This window comes from Delphinus delphis, chromosome 6 (genome assembly GCF_949987515.2).
Source record: "Delphinus delphis chromosome 6, mDelDel1.2, whole genome shotgun sequence".
NCBI lineage: Eukaryota > Metazoa > Chordata > Mammalia > Artiodactyla > Delphinidae > Delphinus > Delphinus delphis.
Window position 1 is genome coordinate 70,673,716 of NC_082688.1, and position 19,378 is coordinate 70,693,093.

A 19,378-nucleotide genomic window follows, 5' to 3' on the forward strand; every position below is an offset into this window, starting at 1 on the left:
TCTAAGATATTGTATGTAAGCCTCAACGTAACCATGTAAAAAAATACCTACAGCCTTACACCCATTAGGATTGCTACTGTCAAAAAACAGAAAACAAGTGTCAGTGAGGATGTGGAAAAACTGGAACCCTTATGCACTACCGATAAGAATGTAAATTGGGGGACTTCCCTGGTGGTGCAGTGGTTGAGAGTCCACCTGCCGATGCAGGGGACACGGGTTCGTGCCCCGGTCCAGGAGGATCCCACATGCCACGGAGCGGCTGGGCCCGTGAGCCATGGCTGCTGAGGCTGCGCGTCCGGGGCCTGTGCTCCGCAACGGGAGAGGCCACAACGGTGAGAGGCCCGCGTACCGCAAAAAAAAAAAAAAAAAAAAAAAAAAAGAATGTAAATTGGCACAGTGGCTGTGGAAAATTGCATGGCAGTTCCTAAAAAAATTAAAAATAGAAATACCATATGATCCAACAATTTCACTTCTGAGTATATACCCAAAAGAATGGAAAGTAGGGTCTCAAAGAGGTATCTGTACACCCATGTTCATAGCACCATTATTCACAATAGCTAAAATGTGAAAGCAACCCACGTGTCCATGGATAGATGAATAAGCAAAATGTCATATACACATACAATGGAACATTATTCAGTCTTGAAGGAAATTCTGCAATATACTATAATATGGGTGAACCTTCAGGACATTATGCCAAGTGAAATAAGCCAGTCACAAAAAGATAAATACTGTATGATTCCATTTATATGAGGTACTTAGAGCAGTCAATATTATACAGACAGAAAGTAGAAAGGTGCTTGCCAGGGGTTGAGGGGAGAGGAGAATGGGGAGTCATTGTTTAATGGTTATAGAGTTTCAGTTTTACAAGATGAAAAAGTTATGTGAATGTATTTAACACCACTGAACTGTACTTAAAAATGGTTAGGATGGTAGATATCACATTATGTATATTTTACCACAATAAAAAAGAAAAATACAGACTTCCCTGGTGGCACAGGGGTTAAAAATCCTCATGCCAATACAGGGGACACGGGTTCGAGCCCTGGTCTGAGAAAATCCCACACGCCACAGAGCAACTAAGCCCCTGCGCCTCAACTACTGAGCCTGTCCTCTACAGCCTGCGAGCCACAACTACTGAAGCCCACACGCCTAGACCCCATGTTCTGCAACAGGAGAAGCCACCTCAATGAGAAGCCCATGCACCACAATGAAGAGCAGCCACTGCTCGCCACAACTAGAGAAAGCCCACACACAGCAAAGAAGACCCAATGAAGGAAGGAAGGAAGGAAGGAAGGAAGGACCTACAGAAACTACACAGAAGAAAGAGAGGAATCAAAGCACAGCTATACAAAAAAACAACAAAACACAAAGGAAGACATCAAGAGAGGAAAAGGCAGACAAAATAATTAAAAGACTAACAAAAAGGGGGGAGTGGGGGTTTAAAAACTGTGCAACATTGACAAAAGGACCAAGATAGTCAAGGCCCAGGAAGGGATAGCCCCAAGGACCTGGGGTGTCTCCTCTCCCGAGGCCAGGAGCAGCAGCAGGGTGGAAAATGGGGGTCCCCCTACCCCCTGCATGGCCCAGTCCATGGGCCTCTCTAGGTGGGGTGGTACCCCAAGGAAGAGGCCTCAGTAGTGTGTGCTTATCATGCAGCCTGGATGCCCCTACCACTCACTCCACTGCAGAAGGAGATAGAGCGACAGCAACTCAGGAGCATCCTCCCCATTGCTGAGGCTGTAACCCACTTGCTAAGAATGGCCAATTGCCACAGTGCCCTTGGTCTCGCTCCAGCGTGCTCTGGATCTCCTTCAGGACCCTCTCATCACTGAGCAGAGCATGCTCCATCTCAGGCCAACCTCCTCTCCTCTCCATCACCTTGGCTGAGTTCCTGGCTCCACCCAAGGCCTTCTCAGAGCCCAATCCATTGCGGGGGCAGCTGTAGTTCTTTGCTTCTGCTGAATCCACCAGACACTGGGGCTCAACCAGCCACTTGGTGGAGAGAGAGGAGTGCTCAAATTTGGAGGGTGAGATCAGGTAGAAACCTTGGCCATATTTGGTCAAGATGCAGAAAGCAATGCTGCTGACATCCACTTAGCAGAAGTAGCTATAATGAACCTGGGGCTTGAGCAGGGGCAGTGAGACCACCTGGACATCACCCACGTTGGTGATGACAGCCAGGTGATGTTCCCTATAGTCCTCAGCTCGACAGCTGCGGAAGCAGGCCACAGGGACTCACTGCACCCGCAAGCCCTCTAGGGTGGTTAGCTTCAGCTTCAGCCTGGCACTGACCTTGGGCAGCGTGAAACACCTTGAACTGTTCTTCTGACCCAGCGAACAGCTGGTGGCTTCCCTGAACGTCCAGGCTCTTTGACAGGTCATGGGCCACTTCCAGGGACTTGAGAAGGGGCACACTGTGTCCGTCCAGCACCAGGATGCCCACCAGGCATCAGCTGGATCTCCTTGGCCTGCTCCGCTCACACCGGCTCATCCATTCTGTGCTCCTCGGGTGTCATGCACAAGGCAAAGGCAAAGACGGTACTACCATTGGTGCCAGCCACAGCAAGAGGCAGAGGCGAGAGTTGTCCCTCAGGTAGATGTCAGTGAAGTAGAGGGTCCGGACTAAGCCCGTGAAGGTGTCTGCTGCCGAGTGGGCCTCCATCTTGCACTGCACAGGCGCCAGCTCCATGTTCTGCATGTGGGTCTGCTCTGCCTGGTGCTCCCCTCCTGCACATCTCCTGGAGGGCCAGCGGGCCACTGCTACTTTTGGACACCCGGCTGCAAAGTGTCCAGTGGAAGGACTGGCACAGAGACGTCTTTAGGGACTTCACATGGGACAGTGGGCCCTCCAAGGCTAGCTGATCACTGAGGTGTGTGCACTTGACAAAGACCTGCTGCTACTGCCGGTGGTCAAAGAGGCTGAAGCCGTGGCTGGTGCCGAAGGCCACGAAGTGCCACTGGGAGTGCAGGACCAAGAAGGTGACCACAACCAGGGGCTGGCACTGCACCAATACGAAGGGCTGAAAGCCAGGCTCAAAGCGCACAGGCCCCGGGCAGGCACACAGGCGTTCCTGCCCCTTCCAGCGGTAGCCTTCCTGGTCCTGCAGCAGGTCAGCCTCCACCTGTTCCATGGAGTGCTCCACCTCCTCATCATTTAGCTCCAGCACCCTCACCTGCCCTGCCGTGGTGGCCACAACCAGGTAGCCACTGTATTTGCAGAGGAAAACCTTCTGGATGCCCAGCTGAGGATTGTCACTGTGGGGGTCGACGGAGCCCACCTTACAGAGCAGGGAACCACTCATCCTCGCCCTGGGCAGTGCGGTTCTCACTGGGGTCTGTGTTGGTGAGGAACACCTGTACAGTGCTGAGTTTGTAGAGCAGCAGCAAGCACATGCCACAGGCATCCCAGAACCTCACCATGCTGTCCTCATGCCCCGTGAGTTATGGGCCACTCCACGGTGGAGAGGTGTGTGTTGTGCCAGCTGCCAGCAGTGATGATGTGCTCCCACAGCTTCAGGAGGATGTTGGAGACTTGGTGGGAGCAGGTGATGGCAGAGCAGTTCAGGGAGACCAGGTAGGGAGGCTAAATCTGCAGCCAACCGGCCATCTGCAGGTCAGTCACCACCAGCTCCTCCTCAGCCAACACCACCTGAGTGTAGGGGTCATCAAAGGCAGCCGCACAGTCCATCTCAACGAGAAGAGTAAAGTCGACGACTCGGGAGAGGAAGTCAGAGGCTGTCTGCTGGCTGTTGGGGACCACCGAGATGCAGTGGCAGTCCCCATAGCCAGCCCACAGCACGCCACCCTTGAAGATGGTGAAGGGCAACCCCTGCTTGGTGGTCAGCCAGAAGATGTTGGTAATAGCTTTGCAAGGAAAAGGACCAAAAGGCACACAGCTGTGCAGGGGCTCTGGCTGCTGGGTATCACTGGACATGGGCCACTGGCAGTAGCTGCTGTCAGAATGGCAGCTATCAGATGACCATCCCACTGCCAGCAGATATTCTCCTGTTGCTGGCTGCTGAGGAAATGACAGAGCACGCGGCTGCCCTGCAGGTCCCAGATGACGATGAGCTCCCAGATGTAGCAAATAAGGATCTGGCTGGGGTGCCAAGGATGCTCCTGCAGAGCCTCCACCACCTCAAACACCCACCGGTGGAGGGCCTCCTCTGGAAACTATGTTCATAGCAGCACTATTTACAATAGCCAAGACATGGAAACAACCTAAATGTCCATCGACAGATGAATGGATAAAGAAGATGTGATATGTGTGTATATATGTATATATACACACAATGGAATATTACTCAACCATTAAAAAGAATAAAATAATGTCATCTGCAGCAACATGAATAGACCTAATCATACTAAGTGAAGTAAGTCAGAAAAAGACAAATACCATATTATATCACTTATATGTGGAATCTAAAACAGGACACAAATGAACATATCTATGGAACAGAAAGAGACTCACAGACATAGAGAACAAACTTGTGGTTGCCAAGAGGGAGGGGGGATGTGGGAGGGAAGTATTGGGAGTTTGGGATTAGCAGATGCAAACTATTATATAAAGGATGGATAAACAACAAGGTCCTACTGTACAGCACAGGGAACTATATTCAATATCCTGTGATTAAACCAAATGGAAAAAAATATGAAATATATATATATGTATAATTGAGTCACAATGCTGTATAGCAGAAATTAACACAACATTGTAAATCAACTATACTTCAATAAAAAGTTTTTTAAAAAGAAAAAGAAGAGACTAGAAAATATCAAAGTATATCTCCCATAATACCAATAAGTGTTATTTTATGACACTTGTTTCAGTTATGAGTATAGGCGCACACAAATGACATGGTGGGTTACAATGTTAACCATACTGATACTTGTTACTGTGAGTCACAGTATAAAATGGGTGTTTTTTTCATGGTATAAAATGTTTGAAAGCTACTGCTCTCTGGTACCTAACCTAGAGGGATGCCTAATACTCTATGAATGCTTAGTGAATTGAACAAACTGAGTAGTATGATACAATACATTTACTACAACTTCAAAGCTTCCACTTTAAAAGAATATAAAGTATAATGGCTATTGGAACAAAAGTAAATGGATTCTGGGCTATGTGAAGCTATAGGGGACAGGGTGGAGGAGGAGTAGAGAGGGATCCGAATAATTCCTGTTATATTTCAACAGACTTTCTCCCCAATAACTAAAATGTGTCTATATTTAAGGAAGATTAAATACAATTTTGGCTAAGTTCACTTTGGAAAGCTTTTCTTGTTCACTGAAATCACCTCACAATTATAAAGTTCTACATCTTTAAAATATCTGGTATAGGTAATTCCACCATGATTCACAAAAGGATCTTTCAGAGGAAAAAGCAAACAAACAAAAAAGACAAAACAAAAACAAAAAACCTAACAAGACAATGAACTCAATGGTAACAGTAAATCTTTTTCTGTCAGTAATTAACATTAAATGAAAAAATATTAAACTCTTTAGTCAAAAGACAAAGAGTGGCTGAAAGAATTAAAAAAACAAGACTCAACTATATGCTGTCTAAAAAGGACACACATGGGCTTCCCTGGTGGCGCAGTGGTTGAGAATCTGCCTGCCAATGCAGGGGACACGGGTTCGAGCCCTGGTCCGGGAAGATCCCACATGCTGCAGAGCAACTAGGCCCGTGGGCCACAACTACTGAGCCTGCGCGTCTGGAGCCTGTGCTCCGCAACAAGAGAGGCCGCGATAGTGAGAGGCTCGCGCACTGCAATGAAGAGTGGCCCCCTCTTGCCGCAACTGAAGAAAGCCCTCGCACAGAAACGAAGATCCAACACAGCCAAAAATAAATAAATAAAATAAAATAAAATAAAATAAAAAATAAAAAGGACACACAGGTTGAAAGTGAAGGGATGGAAAAAGATATTCCACGGAAATAGTAACCAAAATAGAGCAGGGTTGGCTATACTTATATCACACAAAATAGATTATAAGTCAAAAATTGTCGTAAGAAACAGAAGGACGTTATACTGATAAAAGTGCCAATCTACCAACAAGATATAAGAATTATATATATTACACACATCAGAGCACCTAAATATATAAAGCAAACATTGATAGTTTGAAGGGAGAAATAAACAATATAAGACAAGACAATAATGGTAAGAGACTCCACTCTCAGTAATGGATAGAACATCCAGACAGAAGATCAAAAAGGAAACAGAGGACTTGAACAACACTATAGACTAAATGGACCTAACAGACATACAGAGTAAGTCCCTTACATACAAACCTTCGAGTTGTGAACTTTCCAAGATGGGAACGTGTGTTCGCATGTCCAATCACGTAAATTAGTTCACTTGTCTGGTGTACATTGTCACGTGCATGCATCCTCTACAAGTAGTTGTGCTTCTGTGTACTTTACGGTACAGTACTGTACAGAGTACAGTAGTATAGTATCTTTATTTCAGCTAGATCTGCAAGAGGACGACTTTATTGAACTCCTTGCTGTGCAACATGAGGAGATTACTAATGAAGACCTGATGGAACTAGAGGCCCAGAGAAAGGACGAAGAGAGACAAGAGAAAGAAGTAACTGAAGAACCGAAGAGATTCACGATGCAGGAAACGGCAAGGGGATTTTCTTTATTTGAGGAGGCACTGTTAGTTTTTGAGGCATAGGACCGGAACATAGAACAGTACACGAAGGTTGCAGCAGCCATTCAGAATGCAATCCAGTGCTACCATGTCATCTATGATGAGAAAAAAAGAGCTACCACCCAGACATCACTGGTTCATTTTTTCAAGAGGGTAGACAGAATTAATTCCAGCAAGGAACCAGAACCTGTGCCATCGTCAGGTGTGAGTGAAAACTGCAGCTTGCCCTCTGTCTCCTGTTGTTGTTGATCCTTCAGCTCTACCATCTCCCACCTCCTCTCCCTCCTCCAGTCAGTAACTCTTCTTGCCTGTTCACTCAACGCCAGCCCCTGTAAGCCAGCTGTTGTACTGTACACTGTACTTTTCAAGGTACTGTACTGTAAGATTAAAAATGTCTTCATTACTTTTTGTTTATGCATTATATGTGTGAAAAGTATTATAAACCTATTACAGTACAGTACTATATAGCTGATTGTATTAGTTGGGTGCCTAGGCTAACTTTGTTGGACTTACAAACAAATTGGACTTACGAATGTGCTCTCAGAACAGAACTCGTTTGTATGTAGGGGACTTACTGTATAGAACATTCCACCCAACAGCAGCAGAACACATTCTTCTCAAGTGCACATGGAACATTCTCCAGGATAGCTCACATTTAGGTTACAAAACAAGTCTTAACAAATTTAAGAAGATTGGAATTATACCAAATATCTTTTCTGACCACAATGGAATGAAACTAGCAGTCAATAGTAGACAAAAAACTGGAAAAATTAACAAATGTGGAAGTTAAACAACAATAATCTTGAACAACAATTGGATTTAAAAGGAAATTTGAAAATACCTTGAGATAAACAAAAACACAACATATCAAAACATATGAGATTCAACAAAAGCAGTACTAAGAGGGAAGTTTATTGTCATAAATGCTTCATTAAAAAAGAAAAAAAATCTCAAACAACCTAACTTTACACTCCAAGAAGCTAGAAAAAGAATAAATTAAGCCTACAGTTATAAAAAAGATGGGAATAAGAAAGATCAGAACATAAGTAAGTGAAATAGAAAATCAAGTGGAAAAAACCAATGAAACTAAGAGCTGATATTTTGAAAAGATAAATAAAATTGACAAACTCTTAGAAAGACTAAGAAAAAAAGAGGTGACAAAATAAAATGAAAGAGAAGACATTAAAAACGATGCCACGGAAATTAAAAAGATCATAAGTGACCAGTATGAACAATTATACACCAACGAACTGGATAATCTAGAAATAATGGATAAATTCCTAGAAACATACAACCTACCAAGACCTAATCATAAAGAAAAACAAAGTCTAGGGAGTTCCCTGGCGGCCTAGTGGTTAGGATTCTGGGCTTTCACTGCTGTGGCCTGGGATCAGTCCCTGGTCAGGGAACTGAGATCCCACAACCTGCATGGCACAGCCAAAAAAAAAAAGTCTCAACAGACCTATAACTTGTATGAAGGTTGAATCAATAATCAAAAATCTCCCAAGGAAGAAAAGCCCAGGACCAGCTGGCTTCACTAATGAATTCTACCAAACACTTTAAAAGAATTAATGCCAATCTGTCTCAAGCTCTTCCAAAAACTTGAAGAGAAGTATACACTTCCAAATTCATTTATGAAGTCAGCATTATCCTGATACCAAAGCCAGAAAAAGACACTACAAGAAAAGAAAACTACAAGCCAATATCCCAGATGAATACAAATGCAAAAAAAACCAAAAAACAAAATACTAGCAAACCAAATTCAACAGCTTTTTTTAAAAGGACTGTAGATCATGACCAAGTGGGATTTATCCCTGGGATGCAAAGATGTTGGTTCAACATATACAAATCAATAAATGTGATACACCACAATACCAGAATATAGAATAAAAATTACACAATCATCTCAATAGATGAACAAAAAGCACTTGACAAAATTCAAATATCCTTTTATGATAAAAACTTTCAAAAAACTAGGAATATAAGGAAATTACCTCAACATAATAAAAGCCATATATGACAAGCCCACAGCTAACCTCACACTAAATGGTAAAAAATTGAAAGCTTTTCCTTTAATATTAGTAACAGACAAGGATAACTGCTCTTGCTACTTCTATTTAACACAGTACTAGAAATTATAGCTAGAACATTTAGGTAAGAAAAAGAAATAAAAGGCATCCAAATTGGAAAGAAAGAAGTAAAACTTTCCATGTTTGCAAATGACAATATCTTATATATAGAAAAAAGACTACACCAAGAAACTGTTAGAACTAATAAATTCAGTAAATTTGCAGGATACAAAGATCAGTTGTATTTCTATATACTAACACTGAACTATCTGAAAAGAAAATTAAAGAAACAATCTCATTCATAATAGCATAAAAAACAACAGCATATTTAGGAATAAATTTAAACAAGGATGGGAAAGACCCATGCACTGAAAACTATAAGACGTTGATAAAGACACAAACAAATGGAAAGATATCCATATTCATGGATTGAAGAATTAATATTGTTAAAATGTCCATACTACCCAAAGTGATCTACAGATTCTATGTAACCCCTATCAAAATTCCAACAGCATTTTTCACAGAAGTAGAAAAAGCAATCCTAAAACTCATATGGAAACACCAAAGAACCTGAATAGATAAAGCAATCTTGCAAAACTGGAGGCACTCCACTTCCTGATTTCAAAATATATTACAGAGCTACAATAGTCAAAACAGTACTGTACTGGCATAAAGACAGAGATTTGGACCAATGGAACAGACTAGAGAGCCCAGAAATAAACATATGCATACATGGTCAACTGATCTTTGACAAAAGTGCAAAGAATACACAATGGGGAAAGGATAATCTCTTCAACAAATGGTGTTGGGAAAACTGAATATCTATATGCTAAAGAATGAAATAATACCCTTATCTTATACCATACACAGAAATCAACTCAAAATGGATTAACATTTAAAGAAGAATTCTGAAAGTGTAAATCTCCTAGAAGAAAATGTTGGGGAAAAGCTTTATTGGTCTTGAATATGATTTTTTTGTATATGACAACAACAGCCCAGGCAACAAAAGCAAAACAGTCAACTGGGACTACATCAAACTAAAAAGCTCCTTTATAGCAACAGAAACAACAGAGTGAAAAGGCAATTTATGGACTCAGAGAAAATAGTTGAAAACTATATAACTTATAAGGGGTTAATATCCAAAATATGTAAGGAAGTCCTACAACTCAACAGCCAAAAACCAAAACCTGATTTTAAAGTGAACTAAGGACTTGAATAGGCATCTCTCCAAAGCAGACATATAAATGGCTATCAGGTATATGAAAAAATGCTTCAGGGCTTCACTGGTGGCGCAGTGGTTGAGAATCTGCCTGCTAATGCAGGGGACACGGGTTCGAGCCCTGGTCTGGGAGGATCCCACATGCCACGGAGCAACTAGGCCCGTGAGCCACAACTACTGAGCCTGCGCGTCTGGAGCCTGTGCTCCGCAACAAGAGAGGCCGCGACAGTGAAAGGCCCGCGCACCGCGATGAAGAGTGGCCCCCGCTTGCCACCACTAGAGAAAGTCCTCGCACAGAAACGAAGACCCAACACAGCAAAACTAAATAAATTAATTAATAAACTCCTACCCCCAACATCTTCTTAAAAAAAAAAAAATGCTCCACAGTCTATAACCATCAGGGAAATACAAATCAAATCAAAGCCACAATGAAATATCACCTCACTCCTGTAAGGATGGTTATTATTTAAAAAAAAAAAAAAAAAAAGGAAAAGACCACAAGTGTTGGTTAGGATGTGGAGAAATTGGAACCCTTGTGCACTGTTGGTAGGAAAGAAAAATAGTGTAGCCACTATGGTTAACAGTATAGAGGTTCCTCAAAAGATTAAAAACAGAACTACTGGGACTTCCCCGGTGGTCTGGTGGTTAAGAATCTGCACTTCCAATGCAGGGGGCATGGGTTTGATCCCTGGTCGAGGAACTAAGATCCCGCATGCTGTGCGGTGTAGCCAAAAAATAAAAATAAAAATAGAACTACCATATGACCAAGCAATTCCAGTTCTAGGTATTTATCCAAAAGAATTGAAACTAGGATCTCAAAGAAATCTCCCATGTTCATTACACTCCATTACAGCACCAGTCACAATAGCCAAGACGTGAAAAAGCATGAATGTCTATCAACAGATGAATAAAGTCATAGTGGTATACACATACAATGGATTATTATTTAGCCTTTAAAAAGAAGGAAACTCTGCAATATGTGACAACATGGATGAACCTTGAAGATATTATCCTAAGTAAAATAAACCAGTCACAGAAAGGCAAATATTGCATGATTTCACTTATACAAGGTATCTAAAATAGTCCAGTTCATAGAATCAAAATATGTAATGGTGGTTTCCAGGAGCCAGAGAGAGGGGATGTGTGAATTATTAATCAACAGGCATAAAGTTTCAGTTAAGCAAGATGAATAAGTTCTAGAGATCTGCGCTACAACACTGTATCTATCCTATAGTCAACAATACTGTATTGTATACTTAAAAAACTACTAAGAGGATAAATCTCATGCTAAGTGTTATTAAAATTAAACTCTGAAATGGGTTAAAATCAATGTGTTGACAGGACTGTGTTCCTTTCTGAGGCTCTGTAGGATAATTTGTTTCTTGCCTTTTCCACTCTCTAGAGGCCTTCCACATTCCTTGGCTTATTGCCCTCTTTTTTCATCTTCAGAGCCATCACCATCGGACTAAGTCTTTCTCACACTGCTAGCTCTCTGGTTCTTTGTTATGCCTCTCTCTTCAATTTATATAAATTATAATTACATTGGGACCATCTGGATAATCTAGGATAATCTCTCTACACATGGCAGAGTGAATAATGTCCTCCACAGATATCCAAGCCTGAGTTCCTGGAACCTATGATTGCTACCATATATGGAAAAAGGGACTTTTGCATATGTAATTAAATTAAGGATTTTGAAATGGGGAGATTATCCTAGATTATCTGGATGAACTCTAAATATACTTGCAAGTGTTCTTATAATAGGGAGATTGAGGGAGATTTCATGAAAGAGAGGTGAAGGAGATATGACAGAAGCAGAGATTAGAGAGATGTGCTTCAAAGATAAAGGGGCCCCAAACCAAGGAATACAAGTGGCCACTAGAAGATGAAAAAAACAAGAAAAGGGACTTTCCATTCAGAGACTCCAGAAAAAAATCAGCCCTGAAAACATTTTGACTTTAGCCCAGTAAAAACTGATGTTGGCTTTCTGACATCCAGAACTGTAAGAGAATAAGTGTGTGTTGTTTTAAGCAACAGAACTTGTAGCAACAATAGGAAACTAATATACCATCATCTCAAGGTCTGTTGATTACCAACCTTAATTCCATCTGAAACCTTCATTCCATTTTTCCATTCCATTTTGAATTTAATATAGTCACAGTGTCCAGGAATTAGGACATGGACATCTTGGGTGTAAGGGCATTATACTGCCTACCACAACTTTACACACAGTGAAAGTCCAGATGAACAAAATATGTCGATGTCAAACATTAACAGAAAATGTAGGAGAATGTGTTCATAATCTTGGGTGTGTAAAAGGCCTTAAGACAACAAAGTTGTTAAGACATCTTTTTTAAAAAATGATACATTTGCTTCCATCAAAGTTTTAAAATTCTGTAAGCTAAATAATACGATATATAAAGTAATAATACAAGCAACAAGCTGGCAGAAAACATTTGTAACATATATAACCAAGCATTAATAGCCCATTTTATACTAGTAAAAAACAGAAAACGACTTAAGTTTCCATCATTAGGGGAATGATTAACTAAATCGCACATTTATCCATACAATAGGTTACCTACAGCAGTTTAAAAGAATGAGGGAGAATCTTTCTGATTCTTTGCAAAAATCTCCAAGACATATTGATATTTTAGACGGTTATAGAACAGCATGTACTGTGTGATGCTATTTTAAGAGAGGAAACAACATGCACCAAACAAAGTCATAAAGTATTTCCCCCAACTTTATGAGGATATCAGCAATTACCTCTGGGGAAAAGAGTAGCAGCAAAGGGAAACATTAATTCTGTTCTATAACATTTGAATGCAGACACATTCATGTATAAACTGCATAATATTTTTTAAAGCACAGTTTTGTCTTGCTCATCACTGTATCCAAGCAGCCTGCACAGTACTTGATATGTAATGTTTGTTTAGTGAATGAAATCCAAAGGGATGGGACTTATTGCTAATGCTAAATCCCGTGCTGGTGAGAAAATGCCCTGGTTATACCTAAATTCTTCCTGCTTCAAGCCCCGTTTGGTCTTCCTTTGGGAACTGCTTTGGGGAAACTGGAAGCCTGAGCCAGAAGTGTGTGCATGCGTGCACGTGCTAGCATGTATAATAATTTATATTCTTTATGTTTAATCCAGACAACAAGCCTGCAAAGTAGTCACCCTCATACCCATTTTACAAATGAGGAAATTAAGGCTTAGATAAGGGACTAACTGAATGACTTACCCTGGAGTTTTCTTTTTTCTCTTCCTGTAAATGCAATTTTGACAGTTGCAGAATTCTTACAAAACAGAATGTGGTCAGTTCAAGAAACAACTTCCTTCTACCAGTACTTGACTTGCTTTATTAGTTATTTGTTTTACTAGTATTAGATAGTTTATACTTTTGCTTTTAAACTGGCAGTAAATTGTATTCAGTACATCTACTTCCCTCCCTTGAGACAATAGTCAACAACTTTTTGTGTGTCTTTCCAGAAATATTCTATGTACATACAAGCACACATACAAATATTTCTAAAGTTTAATTTGAAGCATTTTACATACATTATCCGGTACCTCTCTTATTTCACTCAACAGTGTATCTTGGAAATCATTACATATTTGCTAGATCTGCTACATTCTGGACCATAGCTGTACATGATTAATTTTAGAGAAACCTCATAATTCAATTAATCCCTCCTCATTTATGGCCACTGAAATTGTCTCATATCTTGTTATTACAAAGCTACAGTGGCTATTGTTATACATGGGCCATTTTGCACATGTGCAGATGTATCTGCAGAATAATTTCTAGAGGAGCAATTGCTGAATAAAATAGATGTCCCTTAAAATTTTTCATGGATATTGATAATTTTCCTCTGTAGATGTTATATAATTTCACTCTCCCCAAGTAATGTTTATTCGTACCCCACCTCCAACACTTGGTAACATTTTCTTATACAAGAGGGAAAAGACAGAAAAAAGAAAAGAAAAAATCTATTTCATTTGCATTTGACACCCAAAGGTAGTTTCTTCAGCCTTGCCCAGGGGCAAGTTGCAGTTCCATCAACCCCCCATTTCCTGCAACTGTACTACTTTTCAACTGAAACTGTGAAAACTATTCCCCTCTCTTTTACTTTATACGTGATTGATCTACTTCATGTAGGACTCAGCATGGAAATTATTAATTCTGCTCTTCTATTTCAAAGATATCACTCCTTTCAAACTGATCGACCCCTCACTATCCTAGGTCACTTTCTGAGGGCACTTTCCAGAAATTTCCACCTTTGGTTCTGTGGTGTAGCTACTGCCTCCTCCTGAGAACTATTTACCTGAGGTACTTTTCCTGGCAAAAAAGAAACACACTGTCCCCATTTCTTTCTTCCCCCCCCTTTCATCAATCTCAAGTGTTTTCCTTAGGAAAACACTTTATTTCATTATTATTTAGCTTTGTGCAAACTAGTTTCCCCAGTTGCCCAACTACAAAGATAGACTCCTTGATTTCTAAGGCCAAATCTATTTTTTCTTACTATTCCTATACAAAGCTCGAAAATATGGCAACTGATAAAAAAAAATTTTACATATTAAAATAGCTTTAAAATTATATAGCAACTAATAGTAACTTAGAGGTTAGTAGGTAGAAGGATCCTGAGATGTACTTCCTGGTTTGCTAACTTCAAATTTCATCTGTGACAACAGTTTTCTCACCTGAGTTATTAACAACAACAACAACAAAAATCATTTCATTATATGATTTATAGTAGGGAGCACTATTTCTCTCTCTCTCCTCACCTCCAATAAAGAAAAAATACTATCACTAGCTTTTTCTGGGTAGAGTTAACATGTTGATTTGTTCTCTTATTCACTACAAAAATCTTTCTGGCAATCTTTACCAAATCAAAGCTATTTGGCTTGGTTGGAAAACAGATGTGATTTCAGTCCATTAAGAAATTTGTCTTTGTATGAGGGGAAAGATTTTCTCAGAAGGTAACTAGAACAGAACATTGGTAGATTCATGAACAGTACCAGTACTTTCTGTTTTGTTTTTATCTTTCCTTAGAGATGGTGAGTAGTCCTACTGCCTGGCACAGTGCCTGGCATACAAGAGGTGCTCAATAATTATCTCTTGAGTCAATTAATGAATAAGATTACTTACAGAGAAAGAACTCCTCACATTCTTCCCCCTCAGCTCTCACATATCTTTTTCTAGTAAACTGGAGTGCAAACAGGGTCGGGGGGAGCTCCATTGTCCACCTGAATGGAGACAGAGGTTAGGGAATGATTATTCTGTTTGCTCATAAATACCTTAAAGATATTAATAAACAGAGGAGATAACTTAAATAATTTCAGGTAGCAGTCCACAGGCAGAAAACGTAAATGCAGACTTGCTCCTTGGCTGCGATCCCTCAAGAGAAACAATTCTCTAAGAGCAAGCCGTCTACAGACAGAACTGGGGCAACACCCGATGATTTAGTCAGCTATTTAAAGAAAAAGACTATTGAGATTTCAGAAAACAGACTAAATTATTGTAAGCCAGTTCACTCAAAGAAAAGTTCAAATAGAAAACAAATGGAATAGTAATATTCACTTTAAAATATGTATGTTTGCTTATTGCGCGAACGTTATTGTTTAAATCCGGTACGTGAGTTCTGGGAGGAGGTGCTTCCTTTCCCGCCGGCCGCCCGGCCTACGCGGGCACCTGGGAGACGCGGCCGAATCCAGGGCTACTCTCTGGGGCCTCGGGCTCCCAGGTCGCTGCACCCGGCGCGCTCCCCACTGAAGCTAGAAAAATGCCTCAGTCCGGCAGTACCTTTTTTCCTTTCCTCCACGGCTGATTGGCTCCGAAGTTTCGTCCGTTATTACGGGAAAGCCCCGGCCTCCGACCTCCGAGCCGAGCTGCGGTCCCGCAGCCTCCCCTCCGGCCTCAGGGCCCCAGCCGTCTAGCATAGAACCCCTCCCTCTTTCCTCTTCCTCGCTCCCTTTCTCTCACTCTCCTCGCTCTCTCTTTTCTTTCTTTCTTTGTTTTTTAAACCAGAGAAAGCCGCCGAGTTTTTCGGCCCGCTCTCCGGGGGCCCCGGCCCAGCCCCGCGCGTTTCACTTCCACGTCGCTCCGGCGGCGCAAGCGGCCGGCCGGGCCGGCGCTTTCCGTGCTCTGGAGAGGCGCACATGCACGCTCTGCTCTGCGAGCGCAGGTTCGAGCGGAGCTCTGGTTGGCCGGAGGCCCTTGGGGCTTACAAGTGAGCGTCCGTGCTGCCCCTGAGGCGCTCCAGCCTGCTGGCTCCAGCCTGCTGACTGCGTGTGAGGAATCTCCAAAGGAGAAGAGCAGGGTGTGCGTGCGTGCGTGCGTGCGTGCGCGCGTGCGTCTAATAAAGTTGAGGAAAGAAGAGCCAGCTCTTAACAGTGCAAAAAAGAGAAAGGGGGGAGGTGGAGAAAATTTGGAGGGGAGTAGCTGACTGTTAGAGGGGGCTTCAGAGAAGTAGTGGGGGACAGGTAACCCAGAAAGTGGGAAGGCGGGGCATGGAAGACTTGCGTCCCAGTCACAGAGGATGTATGGAGGAAGGAACTTGGCACATCAGAGGCATTTTGCCATTCTGCTCGAAAGCAAAACAAAACAAAGATTAGAAGGGACGTCAATGGAAATGGCAGAATAGGAAGCTGCACCGGCCCATCCCTACACAGAAACCCCCCAAAAATAAGTGTCAGAATTGACTTTGTGGGAACTCTGGGAAATAGCTGAGCGTTTGTAGCATCCAAGTGAATCCTCAATCAAGAAAAAGATGACTTAAACACAGCATAATGGGGACATTACTAGCGAATTTAAGGGAATAAAAAGGATTATGAGAGAAAACTCTGAACAGTGTACACTAACAAGTTAGGTAACCTAGATAAAATGGGCAAATTCCTAGAAACATACAGACCACCAAAACTGATTCAAGAAAAAGAAATAGGAAATCTGAACAGCCTTAAAACAAGAGATTGAATCAGTAGTTTAAAAAACAAAACAAACAAACAAAAAACCCTTCTGACAAAGAAAAGTCCAGGACCAGATAAGATGGCTTCACTAGTGAATTGCATCAAACTTTTAAGGAACAATTAACACTAATCCTTTTCAAACTCTTCTAAGAATAGAAAAGCAGTGAACACTTCTTAACTCATTTGATGGGGCCAGCACTACCTGATGCCAAAACCAGAGACATCACAAGAAAAGAAAATTTCAGACCAATATCCCCTATGAATATAGATGCAAAAAATCCTCAATAAAATCCTTGCAAACCAAATCCAGCAAAATGTTAAAAGAATTACACACCATGACTAAATGATATTTACCTCAGGAGGGATTCAACATACAAAAATCAATCAATGTAATATACAGTATTAATAGAATGAAGGAAAAACGTAACCATCTCAACTGATGCAGAAGAATAATTTGACAAAATCCAACACTTTTTCAGGATAAAAACATTCAACAAACTAGGAATAAAGAGAACTTCCTCAATCTGATTAAGGGCATTTATGAAAAAAAAAAAAACTACAACTAACATAATAGTGAAAGACTGAAAGATTTCCCCGTAAGATCAGGAACAACAACAACAAAAAGAATGCCTGCTTTTGCTTCTTCTATTCAAAATTGTATAAGCAGCATTGTCCTGAAAGTTCTAACTTGAGCAATAAGGCAAGAAAAAAGAGACAAGAGGCACCCTGGTGGTCCAGTGGGTAAGACTCTGCACTCCCAATGCAGGGGGCCTGGGTTTGATCCCTGGTCAGGGAACTAGATCCCACATGCCACAACTGAGGAGCCCACGTGCCACAAATGGGACCTGGTGCAGCCTAAATACATAAATAAATAAATATTAAGAAAAAAAAGAAACAAGAGGCATCCAAATTAGAAAGAAACAAGTAAAACTACCCCTCTTTGCAGCTGACATGATCTTATATAGAGAATCATAAGGAATCCACAAAAAACTATTAGGGCTAATAAACAAATTCAGTGAAACTTCAGGATAAAAGATCAACACATGAAAATTAATTGTATTTCTAAACACTAGCAATGAACAATCCAGATAGGAATCTGAGAAAATTCAATTTTCAGTAGCATCAAAAAGAATAAAATACTTAGAAATAAATTTAACCAAATAGGTGCAATACATGTACACTGAAAACTACAAAACATTGTTGAATTAAAGAAGACCTAAATGAATGGAAAGACATCCTGTGTTAATGAATTAGAAGACTTAATAGTGTCAAGATGGCAAAAGTACCTAAAGTAATCTACATATCCAGTGCAATCCTTATGAAAATCCCAATGGCCTTTTTTTTGGTAAATGAAAAAGCTGATCCGGAAACTTACATGGAATTGCAAGGGAACCCAGATACAAACTTGAAACAGGTCAACATTATTTTGAAAAGAAGAACAGAAATGGAATACTCACACCCCCCAATTTCAAAACATACTGCAAAGCTACAGTAATCAAAGCAGTGTGGAACAGACATTAAAAATATACATATACCTCAGTGGAATATGATTGACAATCCAGAAATAAACCAATACATCTATACTCAATCAATTTTTGACAAGAATCCCAACCCATTCAATTGACAAAGAACAGTCGCATTAATAAATGGTGATAGGACAACTGGAGGTCCACTTGCAAGGGAAGGTAGAACCCTACCTTACACCATATGCAAAAAAATACATCGAAATGCATCAAAGACTTAAGTGTGAGCTATAAAACTCTAAAAGTCATGGAAGAAAACATAGAGGTAAATCTTCAACAAGGACCTACTATATAGCAAAGGGAACTCTGCTCAATATTATGTAACAACCTAAACAGGAAAAGAATTTGAAAAAGAATAGATACATGTATATGTATAACTGAATCACTTTGCTGTACACCTGAAACTAACACAAAATTGTTAATCAACTCTACTCCAATATAAAATACAAAGTTAAAAATAAATAAAACATAGAGGTAAATCTTTGTGACCTTGGGTTTGGTAATGGAGTCTTGGATATGACACCAAAAGCATAAGCAACAAACAAAAAAAACAAAATTAATTAGGCTTCATCAAAACTAAAATCTTTTGTGCGTAAAAGGACACTCTCGGGACTTCCCTGGTGGTACAGTGGATAAGACTCTGCGCTCCCAATGCTGGGGGACCGGGGTTTGATCACTGGTCAGGGAACTAGATCCCACATGCATACCTCAACTAAGAGTTTGCATGACACAACTAAGGAGCCCATGTGCCTCAAGTAAGGAGCCCCCTTGCTGCAACTAAGGGGACTGCTACAACTAAGGAGCCCCCCTGCAGCAATTAAGACCTGGCACGACCAATAAATAAATATTTTTTAAATAAAAAGGACACTATCAGTAAAGTGAAATTACAGCAGATACAATGAAAGAAAATATTTATGAATCATATATTTGATAAGGATCTA

General features: G+C 40.9%; 1 pseudogene; it reads right to left on the minus strand.

The window, feature by feature from the left end:
- Positions 1–1,670: 1,670 nt before the first annotated feature.
- LOC132427680 (LLGL scribble cell polarity complex component 2 pseudogene) lies at positions 1,671–15,188 on the minus strand (annotated as a pseudogene).
- Between the last annotated feature and the right edge of the window lie 4,190 nt (positions 15,189–19,378).